Here is a 15,872-nt window from a genome sequence, read left to right on the forward strand (position 1 = left end):
TTGAATGGATATCAATAAATATAGATCTATATCTTTATTTTAATTACCTCACAATATTTCTTTGCATGTTTGTATATACTTAGTTCCCACTTATTTCTAAGGACCATATTTCTGGTTTCAGAAAGAATGCATTATCTTCCACTGAAATAATGGAAGAATTATTATTATGAAATATTGCTTCCATGAAATAATTTTACAAGCAATGTTGAACATTTAAGGATGCTTTAATATTTTGTAGTGACATCAATTTTTCAATAGAAAATATTTGGCCAAGCGTGACACAGACAACATACATTTGAGCTTGGGTGAGTTTCTAGAGGTGATTTAAATGCTATGTGATAAAGTTATTTTTACCCTAGCTCATTGGTTCTTAATCCTGGCTGCATATTTTACTCATGCCTTGAACTTTTAAAAAATATTGACACCCAGACAACCTCCCAAACCAATGAGATTAAATCTTTGGATGAAACCAGGGCTTCTGCTGGTTTTAGAAGCTTCTAGGTGAATATGAAGAGAGAGGGTTGAGAACCACTGAGACTATTTCTAAAATAATTTGTGCAGAATTTATACCACAAGCTTAATAAAAAAATTGTGTCTTTTTAATTTTGAGAAGAATGGAAGTTTATCTTAAAATCGGGGAAATGTGTATACATATAGAGTTTGTTCATTCTAGTTTGTAGAATCTCTTTTTGTGTATGCAACTTACTCCTAGATATTCTATGAGAATCAAAATTAAAGCTACTGGATGGTTTGAAAAGAATATCTTATGGCTACTTATCTTTCTACTGAGTACATGCCACAGTGGTTACCTTGAAAGCTCAAAGCTCCTGGAAAAACATTAGTTTGTGAAAGTTTTATCCTAAGTGGAACATTTTGATAATGCAGCATTTTGGATTAGCTGAATTGAAGTATATATGGCTTCCTTTGAAAGAGGACAAAATGTAAGAAGGGGGAGGAAAACAGGAAAGGTGAGAGGGAGTTTACTGTCACTTTAAGTGAAGGAACTGGATTTTGATATGAATGATGCCTCAAGGCCGTAGGGGTAGGTAGGGACAATATCTTACTTTTCATTTCACCAGCTACAGAAATAAATGGAACTTTGTCTACTTGCACAAACTTCAAAGCACGAAAACCTAAAAGCATCCAATAAAGGTGGTTTTCATTGAAATAAAGTCTATAGAAAGCAGTGTTTTCAATGAAACATTGACAAATGATAGGTAAAAATATCTCACGAAAACACTGATTTTTTTTTTTTTTTGGTGTTTCTCTTTCTTGTTTTTTTTTTTAAATCACACATAAAATGATGGTAGGGTAATGGCTAAAGGGCAACTCTGAACAAATGGAAAACTTCTGTCTTCGAATTAACGTTATCTCAATTCTCAAATACCAGGAGCGTTTGCATTTTGAATAGAATTTTAAGACATACTGTCATGAAAGAAAAGTAATGAAAACCTATTTGCTGCTATTAAGAGTTTGTAAAACAGGCTAAGATGCAGGAAATAAATCAATATAACTGGATTTTTTTCACCCAATTATTACTGTGTAGGTGTGGTTTTTTGAATCTAAGGTTATTATAGAATACACCTCTCACAAAATAATTCAGGGGTGGTTTTTGTGGGTTTTTTTAAAATTTCATAAGCAGTTATAACAAATTGGAATAAATTATTTGATGCCATTTAATGATAAGTGTATTTTGCAAGTTTTGTTTTTGAATTGTTTGTGTTTAAGTCCGTAAAGAACCCACATTGCTGTTATAGCATAATTTATTGTTGTAGCAACTATTCACTGATCAGGACTGACTATTTAATAGTAGGCAGTCCTATAATTTCATGTGAAAATTATGTGGAAAAAAATAAACAGGATAACTCAAACAGCTGTGGAGGTTTTCACTATCTAGAAATTTGATAATATGTAGATAAAATGGTCAGATAATTATTTCAATATTTTAAAATGTTGGGATAATCTTTAGGTATAAAATTATACTTCTTCTTCTCCATAAATTAAATGATCTTTCATTTAAAGAGTTTGCTTTAGATAACACCACTTCACAGATAAAAGGGTTTTGTAAAAGCTCTTGAAATTCAGACAATTAACACTCCTGGAGCACTGCGTTCACAAAATGATTTAGAAAACTATCAAAAATAGAAGAGATAAATGAAAAGTTTTAAATGAGCAGAATTTCCAAATTGATCACTAGAATCAATAAGAGTTTAAGTCATTTTTCCTGGGAATGATTTAGGGCAAATAGGTATGAGATTGTGGGACTGGACCAAAAAGTGTTCTTCTCTTTTTTTTCCTTCCAGTTTCATTGAGATATAATCGACATACTGTATAAGTTTAAGCACTATATAAGTTTAAAGTGTACAGCATAATACTTTTACTCAGATATATCATGAAATGATTACCACAATAAGTTTTGTGAACATCCATAATCTCAAATAGATACAAAATAAAAGAAAAATATTTTTCCTTGTGATGAGAACTCTTAGGATTTACTCTTTTAACAACTTTCATATATAACTTACAGCCTTGTTAATTATATTTATCATGTTGTACATTACATTCTTGGCCCTTATTTATCTTATAACTGGAAGTTGGTACCTTTTGACTATCTTCATCCAATTCTCCCTTATTCCCACCCACCGTGTCCTTCTTTTTTAATCCTAAGAGCGCATACTTAAAGAATTTAGTTATGATCATGTGATTTTTTTTCACATCACTATTTTTTGTTTCAGTTCTGTTCTAGCCTGAGCTCAGAATTGTACTGCTTGAAGCAGTGTTACAGTAAGTCCCCTACATATGAACCTTCAAGTTGCGAACTTTCAAAGATGCAAACGTGCGTTCGCATGTCCAGTCAGGTAAGTTAGTTCACGTGTCTGGTGTACATTGTCACGTGCGTGCATCCTCTACAGGTGGTTGTGCTTTTGTGTTCTTTACTGTACAGTACTGTATAGAGTACAGTAGTACAGTATCTTTATTTCAAGCCCAGGATGTCCAGAAGCAAGCGTAAAAGCAGCAGTGATGTAGCTGGTAATGCTAAGAAGCTCCAAGTGTTAATGATGGAAACAAAAGTGAAAATGATTGAGAGAGTGGAGCGAGGCAAAAAGATAGTAGACCTGATGGAATTGGAGGCCCAGAGAAAGGACAAAGAAAGAAAAGAGGAAGAAGAAGTAACTGAAGAACCGAAGAGATTCAGGACGCAGGAAATGGCAAGGGCATTTTCTTTATTTGAGGAGGCACTGTTAGTTTTTGAGGCACAGGACCCAAACATAGAATGGTACACGAAGGTTGCAGCAACTGTTCACAATGCAATCCAGTGCTACCGTGTCATCTATGATGAGAAAAAAAGAGCTACTACCCAGACATCACTGGATCACTTTTTTTCAAGAGGGTAGATAGAATTGAATCCAGCAAGGAACCAGAACCTGTGCCATCAATGTCAGGCGTGAGTGAAATTGCAGCTTGCCCTCTGTCTCCTATTGCTGACGATCCTTCAGCTTTATCATCTCCCACCTCCTCTCCCTCCTCCAGTTGGTAACTCTTCTTGCCTGTTCACTCGATGCCAGCCCCTGTATGCCAGCTGTTGTACCGTACTATTGTACTTTTCAAGGCACTGTACTGTAAGATTAAAAATGTTTCCTTTATTTTTTGTGTTTGTTTTTTTATGTATTATTTGTGTGAAAAGTATTATAAACCTATTACAGTGCAGTGCTATATAGCTGATTGTGTTAGTTGGGTACCTAGGCTAACTTTGGTGGACTTACGAACGAATTGGAGTTATGAATGTGCTCTCAAAATGGAACTTGTTCGTATGTAGGGGACTTAATTGTAATTTCAGCATATGTGAAAATTTTGTGTTAGAGTTAAATATTACTTTTATTTTGCACTAAATATGATAGTGGGTGGAGGGAAGCTATGAAAAAAATGTACAGTATTAGGTAAGCCTAATTGCATATGGTGATGAGAACATGTAAGTGGTAGCCAGGAGCTCTGAGTTCTGGCTTAAAATTTGCCTCATTCTCCTTGTGTGGCCGTGGCAAATCATTTAACTTCCCTGTGCTTCTGTTACTTCATCTGTCAGACGGAGACAATAATATCTACGCATTCATTCATAGATTACAAATTCCTTAAGGGCAGAGATCTTGTCATTTTCGAGAGATTTTTTCCTAGCATTTTTTTATAGTGCTAGGCACTGGTAGGTACTTGAAAACAATTGGTCTAAAGTTTAATAGATGAATGAAACAAATTGAGGCATTAGGCATACAATTTATTGAAAATTGTAAATATTAAATAATTATACCATGGTATTATCAAAGAAAACATGTAGATGGATTATGGAGACATATGTCAATTAAGTTTGATTACTTTCATTAAATCGAAGATGATAACCGTACGATTTAGCAGAAATATCACTGCACTGGGAATCAGGAGACTTAGGGTCCAAGAACAGCCCGGAGTCCCCCCAAAGGCACTGAGTCATGGAGCTGTGTAGGTGGAAATGTTTTCCGAGGTGTACTTCTCTTTGTTATTTTATGGAAGAGGAAAGCAGCACTCATGTATCTGTGGACTTAGAGCTGCTGATAACCAGGTCTCTTTGCTTCATCTTTCGAGCTCTTCCTTCCATGACTTGGCCAAGTCCCTGACTACACTAGCTGGTTGTCTTCTCTAAAAGGTTGAGCTAGGTGACCACAAGAGTTTCTTAGGGTTACAAATTTCAGATCATTTATGGGGGATATCTCTTTCTTTCTTGGTTTTTATTTCCTATTTGCATCTTTAGTAAATTAAAACAAGGCTTCCTTCAACACATGGATGGAGAAAAGATACTTCAATAATGTTTGTTGTCACCTTGCTGACACTATTTCTGAATGAAACAAATGAACCACAAAATAACAACAGCAACTCTATAATACATTTTAAAGGAGCTTGATTCTCAGACTTCTTTGCCAAGGAATTTGTCTGGCCTTTTCCCATTCCAACTTGTGCAAGCCGTAATCCTGTTTCAAGGCAAAACATTTCCAAAGGTGCTAGTGAATATGGAGCATACAGTTCTGGAATCACTCCTGGTAACCTGAACAAACTATTCTGCAAACTTTCATTATATAGGGGGAAGGAGACCACAGTGACAGGAAGGCCCTTCTTGCCAAATGGGTAAAGTTAGAAAGAAAAGAGGATGTTGACATGGAGAAGAAACAAAGAGTTGCCTGAAATCCTTCAGAGAATGCAGAAGTTTCCACAATTGTTTTACTCTCTGGTAATGATTAAGGATGCTTTAAATTTGTTGTGCCTTAGAAAGCTAGGTGTTGAAACATTGAATATCCATTAACATTTTAAAATATTACATTTTTCTATCTATCTTTCTTTTTAAAAAAATTCCCTTCCAAGAGATTTATTAGTTTCCAAGGTTCAGACCCACCCTGATCTTTCAATGAGGGCCCCAGCTCTCTCAGGAATCCATGTTGTTTACTGATGTATACTTACCAAGGCTGTAGGAGGCATTGTCATTATTTCCTGGTTTCTCATTCATTTGTGCAGTTGTCAAGGCAATACATGGAAAGGTGAGTCCGAACACCTGGGTCTTACTGTTAAATCTTATTTGGTGACACTGAGCAAGAACCTCTCTAGGCTGGTTTCCGCACCTATTCTATCCTCAACCTGGGGGTCCCCAAACCCCTCTGGGTCCTTTAGGATGTCAGGGGAATCTGAAAGCTTTACTGAATTTTAAATAAAGCTTAATTGAAATCAATTATGTCTTTCTCAATTGGGTCACATGGTCTGAAAAAAACTGTTTCTTTACTTTTTACGGCAATAATAGCAGTTTAATGTAACCCCACAAGTGGTCCCATGTTGAGCAGGTATTCTGATCGAAAGTCATTATGTGCATTAAATTATTTAATTAATAAATTATAATTTTGTAGGCACAACATTTAAGGCAAAAGACATTGAGGGAAAAAAGGAATATTGTATTTTTTGAAGGGTCAAATATGGGAACCCATGCACTGGGGCATCTCTAAACTGTTCCAGCTCCAGGATTTCTAGGTCAGGTGTTGGTGAACTTTTTCTGTAAAGGACCACACAGAAATCATTTTAGATTTTGTGTGCCAAATGATCTCTTTCATAGCTACTCAGTTTTGCCACTATAGTATGAAAGCAGCCATAAACGATATGTAAATGAATGGATTTGTCTGTGTTCTAATAAAACTTTATTTATAAACACAACCAGTGGGCCACATTTGGCCAGCAGACACTAGTTTGCTGACACCTGTATTTGGTGATCCCTGAAACTCTGAGACTGCTTACTCATCAAGGAAACAAATACAGAGATGGAAGGAAAGATAAGCAGGCGGGAATATTTTATGCTTATTAAAGGCTTGTGCCCCAGTTTCCTGTTCCAGGTGCAGTGATTATAAAATGATGTCAGATAAATTAAGCTTTTAGAAAAGATTTTCAATAATTGATGCCCATGTTGTCCTACTTGCTCTCATAAACTCAAGCCTAGCTTCGTGATAGCCAGCACTGAGGACAATAGTTGGATGCAAAATAAGTTGTAGCAGCTTTACCCAAAGAGTATGCTGCAGGGCACCAAGCTCAGTCCTCCTTTTGAGGTTCCTAACTGGGGCAAGTAGAGGACTTAGTACGGTGGACAGAAAGTCCCAGAAGATGGTTTGCACTCTCTATGGCAGAAGCTCCTAGTTTGGACCAAATATCTATTTTTTTCCTTCCTTTTCACCAGAACTTCTCATTTGTAGCTGCAATCATGGCTGCTTGGGCTAAATATTTATTTTCTGGCTTTTTGCATCTGGTTATGGGTTTTTGACTAAGGTTTGGCTAATGGGATGTAAACAGAAGTGTTGTATATGACTTTAGGGAAATGTTCTGGAAGGGAGATGGTGTGTTCTTCTCACTTCCTTCTTCCTATTAGCTAAAATACAGACATGATGGCTGGAGTTCCAGAAGCTATACTGGACTACAAAGAGAAAGCCACATGCCAAAAATGACAGAGCTGCGAGATGGAAGGAACCTGGGTCCCTGATGATTTTGTTAAGTTCGAGACTTCTTTTAAGTGAGAAAGAAATCAATTTCTAGTGTTTAAAGAATGCCATTATTTTCGATTTTCTTGCTTTAGAACAGAATTCTAACTGAAACTTCAACTTTTCCTCAGAAAACAGTCAGTTTTGGCTTTACTGTAGAAACTTACACTCATCTAGAAGAGGGATATTCCCTACATCTGTTCTGATTTGGACAGTTCTGGGATTTCTGGTGCATTTCTAAGTCATTCATAGATCAGAGGACTCTTCAGAAATCAGTCCTTTGATGGGGGGTGGAGGCAATTTAGAAATTTTGAAATTGTCTTTTTAATGTCGTTCACCTATAAGTATTTTCTGATTTGCTTTATTTCTTTCTCCTTTACACAAGGATTACTAAGTATATGTTATCTATTTATTTCTTTATGTACTTTTCCTTTATTTATTTTAGTTTCCGTATGGTGGGGTTTTCATTGCTTCATTTTGCTATTTAACTCACTGCAGTTCCAGGAACTGATTTCCTGATACTCACAGGGCTAGGCTGGATCTGGATTAGATGGTGTGGTAAGGCCTTTGAATCCTCCTTATGTTGGCATTCACCCAGCTGTAGGATGTTAAAGGAAAAGGTCAAGCTCAGCCCTTCCATTGGCTCTGTGGAATTTCTTGCTCAGTTTGCCCAATCTAATAGTTTTCCTAGTTCTAATAAGCCTCAATTTTTGATATGCAAATGTTGGCATTGTTTTCCCGAAGAAGCTCTCAATTCCTTGCTGCTCTTGTCCAATAAGAACATAGAGTGGGGGACCATTAGCATCCTGTGGGCCAGCATCCTGCTTTCCATTCCTATTGGTATTACAAACGGACTGCTTTTCCTTCCTTCATTCAACAAATATTTATTGAGAATTCACTATGCTTCAGTGCCTGGGATGTAGCAATAAAATGGTAAATAGTACAAATAAACTTTCTTGATTCTTTCTTTTTAAAATTGTCTTCCTTTATTTTTGTGAGGAAGATGTTCTGTTCCTCATTTCTTGATTTGAATTCTTGACTCATGTTTTCAGTCTTTCCTGTTTTCTAATATGACTATAGCCATTTGTCATGTAAAAGTGCTGCTTAGCTGCAATTCAGAAATTTTGAAATTGTCCTTTCATTGTCATTCACCTATAAGTATTTTCTGATTTGCTTTATTTTTTTTCTCCTTTACACAAGGATTACTATGTGTTTATATATTTATTTATTCATGTACCTTTTCTTTATTTATTTTAGTTTCCATATGGTAGGGTTTTGTTATTTCATTTTGCTTTTAACCCACTGCAGTTTTCCTTCAACCATATAAATATAAATAATACATTTATATAAATAGAAGTCCCCGAAACATCTTTTCCTAACCACCACCCATGATTTCTTAGCTTCTCTCATAGATCTTTCTTCTCCTACCATTCCTTCAGTTTTATTTTCCCCCATGATTCTCATTTCTCATGTAAATTCAGTTTAAAAATAAAGAAATATAAATAAAATAATGAAACTCATAACTCTGAGTAGACAAGGGGCTTTATTAACCTAGAAATTAAAATGTGTCAGGAAGTGCAGGCTGGTTTAGACCAGTGTGACTTCTAGCTCAGAAAAGTTCACAAGGCTGTTTCTGAATTTGAATGTCATTCAAATGCTTTGGAAGACTTGTTGACTGATGTGGGAAGAATGGCAGAGGAAAATGTGACAGGTTCCAAGGAAATGAAAATATTTTCTCTAATATAGGATATAATAAATGGTAATCATAATAAAAATAAATTAAGTAAAAGGTTTTGGTGTGTGTTTGATTTTTTAAAGGAGTGGTTCATGATAGGAAGCTAAGTGATAAATTTCCTTGGCTGGGAAAGAGGAATCTACCTTGTCCCAGTTAACAAAATATGACCAGGTACCATAAAGGAGAGACTCATTAAAACGTTGTCCACATTCTCTGAGCAGAATGGAGAGTTTGAAGACAAACATAATTTATTGAATGTCAGATTATTTCAGGCCTATGAGTGTCATGCATTTTTACCAGTTACTTAATTGCACTGAGTCTCAATTGTATACATTTGAAATAATGTCACCTGCTCAAACATACCTAGAACTCTTTTATGTATCAGATGAGGTAAAGATGTTCTAAAAATCATGTAGTTTCAAAAAATGTAGTATATCATTACTATTACATGTTGCATAGTAATAGTAATCATCTCCTTGGAAGTAAAGGTCCACAATGACATGAAATTTGTGTTATGACATTATTTTTAAACATAATTCTTAAAAAATACTGCCCAGAGAATAGTAGATAGAAATAATAATAGCTTGCATAAATTGAGCATTTTCTCTGTGTCAGGCACTATGTTAAACAGTTTTCATGATTATATCATCACATTCTCATAATACTAGCTATCGTTGCCCTTTGCAAAGAGGAAACTGAAGCTTAGGGAAGTTATGCCAACTTGCCCGGGGTAAAAGTACGTAGGGGTAATAAGTGGTGGCTCTTGAATTAAAACCAAGCCAGTCTGACTCCAGAATTCGAGCCTTTAACCAAAGTGCCCAACTGCTTCGCCAGTTTGAAATCTGAAATTTGATTAAACTAAGTGTATGAGAATCGTGGGCTTGGCCAGTGGTGACAGTTGGAAAAATAATTGTTAGCTCAATATAACAAAAAGTCCAGAATTGTTATTGCCTCTGACAACCACACTTCAACTCTGGTCTAGACCTGCATGAGCCTGGTCAGTCTGGGTGGGGGAAGTCAAGGAGATGGGGTGGGGTCATAGCTGCATGGAGGCTATTGTCAAGGGCCTTGCTTTTGTTTGGGGTGGTGGGTCCATCAGGCTTACTACATTACTGAAAAATTTCAGTTCAAGGACTCACTAACGAAAAGCAGACCTTGCCTTAAATGCAACAGTGATGACTCTGTCATGAACCGGGATTACGACTAATCCAAAATCCAATCCTCTGTACTCGACGATGCAAAATAAATGACAATAAAAGGGAGAGGGAGAATTAAGTTTGAGTGTTCTCAGTTTGAGAACTTTCCTTTAAATACCATTTTAGAAGTATCTGAGGAGACAATATTCTCTTTTCCCAGTGTGTGGCACTCTTCTTCCATCTGATCTCCTGCCCTTCTCAGAAAACCATTGCCTGAGAACTTAAAAGTTCCTGTCTCACTTCTCAGTCTCACCTGATGACTTATTTTGTCTGGAGTCTACCTGTTAGAAGTTAAGCAAATTATTTTATTAAAGAATCTAATCTTGAAGAGAACTTAGGAAATTGGACACGTGGGGAAATTTTGAATGATCGGGTTTTAAAAATGGAGAGGGAACAAAATATAAAGCTGACCTGCCTGATGGACTTATGACCATGGATCAACAGTTTTAGAGAGAGTAGGACCACATCTTCTACTGTGATTGACTGAATGTAGGGCATGGGTGTGTGTGTGTGTGGTCTTTTCCACCTGGGAATCTGGAAACCTGAGCGCTTGTTTCCTCCTTGTCCCTAACTTTGTGAGTTAAGAAATAATAAACAACTCCGGCTTAGATTTTCTTTTCTTTAATATTAAGAGACTTGAGCAGATGGTATTTAAGCTTCTCTTTACAGAAATAGATAGATGATAGATAGATAGATAGAGATAGAGATCTCTGTCTCTCTCTTGAAGTACCTTGGCACATTGAATAACGAGTCAAGTTTATATAACAGTATTCTTACTTTGCAAATTATTTGTTGAATACTGAATACTAAATGTCATAAGAAGATGAAGTTTCTGCTTTGGAAGTTTATACTGCAAAAGTCCTCTCTAAGTAGCCTGCAACATACATGAATTGACTGCACATTCACAAATTGCTTTTATTCAGCCTAGGTTCCCTAGGCCCTCTGCTATGCCTCAACCCCTTCCTTTCTATGTATGTTCTACTCTCTTACTTCCTCTGGAACGCTTATTTATCCCTCCTTAGAGTATTGCAAACGGGAGTCCTTGTGTAGGCAACTTGCTTAAAGGAAGAGAATTGCACATAAATTATAGTCTGTTTTATGCTTTATTCTCATTCCCTGTGATTCCTCTGCCCAAGTTGGGGGTGGGAAGGGTGGAAGTTGGGGAGGGGTAGGGAGTACTTCCATTTAAACAAAAGAAGTGTTTTTGTTTTAGAATTTGCAGCTGGTTTGGCTTTTGGTGGTCATAGGTTAGGGGGAAATACATGTCTATAAAACTCAAATGAGGAAGATCATTTACAATCAGTGTTTAACATGCATTACTTCTTGTTCTCACAATAACTCTGCAAGATAGATTATTACAATCTTTATTTACAAATGAGGAAACCAAGGCTTAATGAGTTAAATAAGTTGTCTATGGTGGCAACATTAGTGAGTGGCTGAACTAGAGTTGTGGCCAGGTTCACTGACTGCAGGGTATGGCACCCCACAGGTACGGGGTGTTTGGTGAACAAATTCAAGAGAGCAGAGGTTGTGGGGTGCCCTCTTGAATTTATTCACCAAATACCCTGAACATTAGATCATTGATCAGAAAGAGAAGACATCTAATTACTGTCTACAGTGGAACTTTTGCTTCCTAACCATCATATCAAAGAATTTCAGAAAGAAAATTTAATTTTTTTGCTGAATTATAGGAAGAAAATGATTCATATTACTTATTTAACTAATATCCTAACTTGGTTTCCCCACACAGTTGATATTGTTTCTTGAAGCATCTGAATTGAATTTAGCAGTATGACTATGTAAAAGAATCACTTTTCACATCTCACTGATATTAATATGTGATTGAATTCACTATAACCATAACAAATTCTGAAGCTAAAGGGCATGTTAAGAGAATTAAATTCAACCCTGGCTTGGCCTCTTATTACTTTTGACCTTCAGTGACAGTATGTCCGTGAATATGAACACATATACCTTACTTATTTCACGCAGTAAAGAATAAAATTAATAAGGTTACAAAAAAACAAAAAAAGAATGTCCCAGAAGCTTTTAATGCAGTTCTAAGATAACTTCTTTGATTTTGGCCCTTACCACCATTATTAATTGTTTTTAACTTTCTTTTTTTTTTTTATAAATTTATTTTATTTATTTTTATTTTTGGCTGTGTTGGGTCTTCATTGTGGTGCGTGGGCTTCTCATTGCAGTGGCTTCTCTTATTGCGGAGCACGGCGTGTGGGCTTCAGTAGTTGTGGCACACGGGCTTAGTTGCTCCGTGGCATGTGGGATCTGCCTGGGCCAGGGCTCGAACCCGTGTCCCCCGCATTGGCAGGCAGATTCTTAACCACTGCACCACCAGGGAAGCCCATTAACTTTCTTTTTTGATTTGTATTCTTTCCTCATTTTGAAGTCCAATGAGGGATGAACTCAAGGTATGAACTTAGACATACATCATCAGTGTTCAATCATATCTATATCATTTCACTGGGCAACAGTTCTAATGCAAAATTAATGGCACATGATAGTGGCAGGAAGATGTAGATTGCTTTAATTAGTGCTATAAATTGTCTAAGTATCTGTACATAAGAATCAAATGGGATTTACATTCAGCCTCCCAAGTTTCCTTACATGATATAACTTTTAAGATTTATTTCATGTTTTACTTATCTAACTTTGTTATTACTTGGGATATAAAGGCTTAGTAAATCAAGAAAACAAACATTATCTATATGACATAATCTGCCTCTGGAACTATAGCAAAATGGTCAATTCTAGAAGTGTTGCTGCTGGAATATTTTAATAAGCCAAGCTACATTTTATGATTTGAATGCCAATTGTAAATATATGAACTAGATACAGTTCATGGCATCTTTGGGATATAAACAGAGCTTTAACATGACTAATTTAGTTAAAACTCCTATGTAAAACTGAAGTTAGTTAGGGGTGCTAATGGACTTTCTTTAGGAATCTTTGCTAGTCACAAAGGGAAATTGCTGGGAGGATCTAAAACTGTAGCCTTAATCTAATAAAAACAACTGTTTCCTTACTCTCATCCCTCCTCTACAGTTTCTGCTGCCCCAAGTGGAGTTGATAATGTTGTGGGATTGACTTGGAAGACAAGATCAATGGACTTGGAAGAGAAGCTACAGATCCTCTTACGAACTCTTTTTTGATTAAACAGGTGAGAAAAACCGAGGCTTAGAATCCAATTAGGCAGCCTTCTGATTCCCAGTCCCTTGTTCTCTTCTCTACTCTCCTCTACTTCTGTTTAGCACCTTCAAACCGCACAAGGTCAACAGCTTATTTGATGCATTAAGTCACTAACTGTCTGCTTTCTACACAACCTAAATGAAGTCTCTAACAGGTTGTTGAAGAGCTGCACAGCTCTTGTTTCTACCTATAATAACAAAATTCCCCTAAAGTAAAAGATCCCTTACTCAAAAGCTATGAGAGCCAGAAATATGTATTTCTTGTTATGCAGTAACAAGTTTTGAGAAAAGAAAAATAAACTTTTTAGGTGGCTTCAAATACCACTACACTCTGTTAGGATAGATTTTTCCTAGCTTACTCCCGTTCATCTCTTTAGGCATTTAGACTTTAAATTTTAACAGTGTTTGACTCCTATGATAATTTCATGATATTTAATGATAAGACTCTCATGCCATTGCACACTTGAAAAACCTATATAATGCATTTTGGACTTCATAGACTCTTGGAACTAGGAAGATATTGTGGCGTAAATAATAAAATGTAAAACAAATCCACTAAGGTACACTTCTCTGTTGGATGACACACCTACTAGCAAACCACTTTTTAAGAAATGTAAGTACTCTTTAATGACATATGACTAAGAGGGCCCATTTAAAAATACCATTCGATATGTACTTAGTAGCAAATCAAAATCAAATGATTCCAGTGTCAAGGATACCCCCTTTTCATATTCTATTATGTACATAATTGAAATTTGAAAGGGAAAAGTTTGTTTTTCTCAAAGAATGCTACATTTACTTTGAGCTCTAAGTGATTTATAAAAACAGATAGGAGTACCAAAGTACTTTCCAGATAAATGAATTACATGCTAATTTTTAAAAGGTAATGTCTTCTAAACTATTTGTCTTATAATTTTTAGTATACAAAGTAACTATTCTGGGTAGCATCAGGGAAAAATGAGATGTGTGAAAAAAGTGGTTCCCTGCATGATAGGATATACATTAATAGGAACAGACAGAGGAAAAGCAAAGGGGCACATTTTGTCCTGAGCACCGCAGCTCTCTATGTTTTAAGCCTCTCATCTAGGTCAATTGAAGCGCTAGCCATCACAGACCTTCCCTGAGTAGTGGAATCAGTGGGAGGACCCTGACCAGGACAGCCAGCCACAGGCTCCCAGCCAGACTTCCTTTCACCTCTCCTTCCCTCTTCTCCTTCCCTTCTTCTCCCTTCTTCTTCCCTTCTTCTCCATCCTATGATGGTACTCTTTATGGCGTTTCTCTTGGCTAATTCCTGGAATAGGTTGCCCTGGTTGGACTTTTTATAAGAAGCTATTTGAGAATGAAAACAAGGTCCTTTGTTTTTAAATTTCATTTGATCAGATGGTGCCTTGTAGAGATGATGCCTTAATGGTGGTATTTTAAGCATCCTGGGGAGGACGTAGGTGAGACATTTAAAAACACAGGCTTTCCTGGTTCCTCTACTCAAATTATACAGTCAGCCACCATAGCAAGCTGATCAGTTCCAATAATGTGAATCTCCCAGGCAGTTTGTATTTTCATTCATTTATTCATCCAACAAAAATTTACTGAATGCTGACAAAGGGCCAGACACTGTCTGAGGTGTTGGGCCAACAGCAATGAACAAGATAGGCAAAATCTTTGCCTTCATGGAATTTATAATATGACAAGTGAGATACATGTGATGCATATAATGAAATGTGAAGGACAGGTTGTTATGGGAACACAGGACAGGGAGAGCTAACGTATCTGAAGAGGCAGAGAAAGACTCTGGGATGAAGTAATAAGCCAGAAACAAGGGCTGACCAGGTAAGTTAGCCACCCAACAGAGCCCCAAATGCCTGCTATCTCGCTAGCCAAAGACATTTCTCTGCTTTCTGTCAGGCTGTTCTCGTCATTCCCAGCCTAATGATGGTTGGCACAGAAATGAGAGAAACCATAACCTTTGCTGAGGACTGACATTTATACTTCAATTTCTATTATTTACTTGGTTGATTTGGCTTGTGCTTCATTAAAGAGTAGAAACTTAGGACATTTTTTGTAAATGTGGTAGGTCTTCTGATCAGTTTTCATTAGTCTGAGATGAAACTGAAGGTTTGGAAAATAGATAAGTACTTAGAATTATAAAAGATTAATATATAGTAGGGGCTGAGCCAGAAAGAATGCTGAAAAAATAAGGCAAAGTCAGAATATTTACTTAAAACACGACTAAACAGTTCAAAGACTAAATTCAGAACACTTCTGTTCTTTTAAATGACCTGGTAAGAATTATAATTCACTTTTCATTGGACACTCCACACTAAAATACACACACAACACACACATACAACTCTCTCAATGACTATGTGTTTTTCTTAAGGTTAGAATGGTGCTTTAGTAATAGGAATATTTTAAACATTGTGCTGTTAGAAATTTTTGTTTTAAAACAAAGTCAATATTCTTTAACCAAATACTTTCTGGATAGCTGCAGGTGGCACTCTGCCACGCCCTAGAAATGAGGAAGGGCACAGGACAAAAGCAGTCCTGCCTCTGCACTGCTTGCAATGTATTTTGATTGTTTTACTCAAACTCAAGAGTGTTTTCACTGCTCTAAAAACTTTCAAATATGCTCTTTTATTGGAAAACTTCAAGACATTATTCTAAAATAATAGCATGTAAAATTTTGTCATCTACTTCATCTTAAGTGTTC

The sequence above is a fragment of the Balaenoptera musculus genome, chromosome 3, assembly GCF_009873245.2.
Source record: "Balaenoptera musculus isolate JJ_BM4_2016_0621 chromosome 3, mBalMus1.pri.v3, whole genome shotgun sequence".
Taxonomy (NCBI): Eukaryota; Metazoa; Chordata; class Mammalia; order Artiodactyla; family Balaenopteridae; genus Balaenoptera; species Balaenoptera musculus.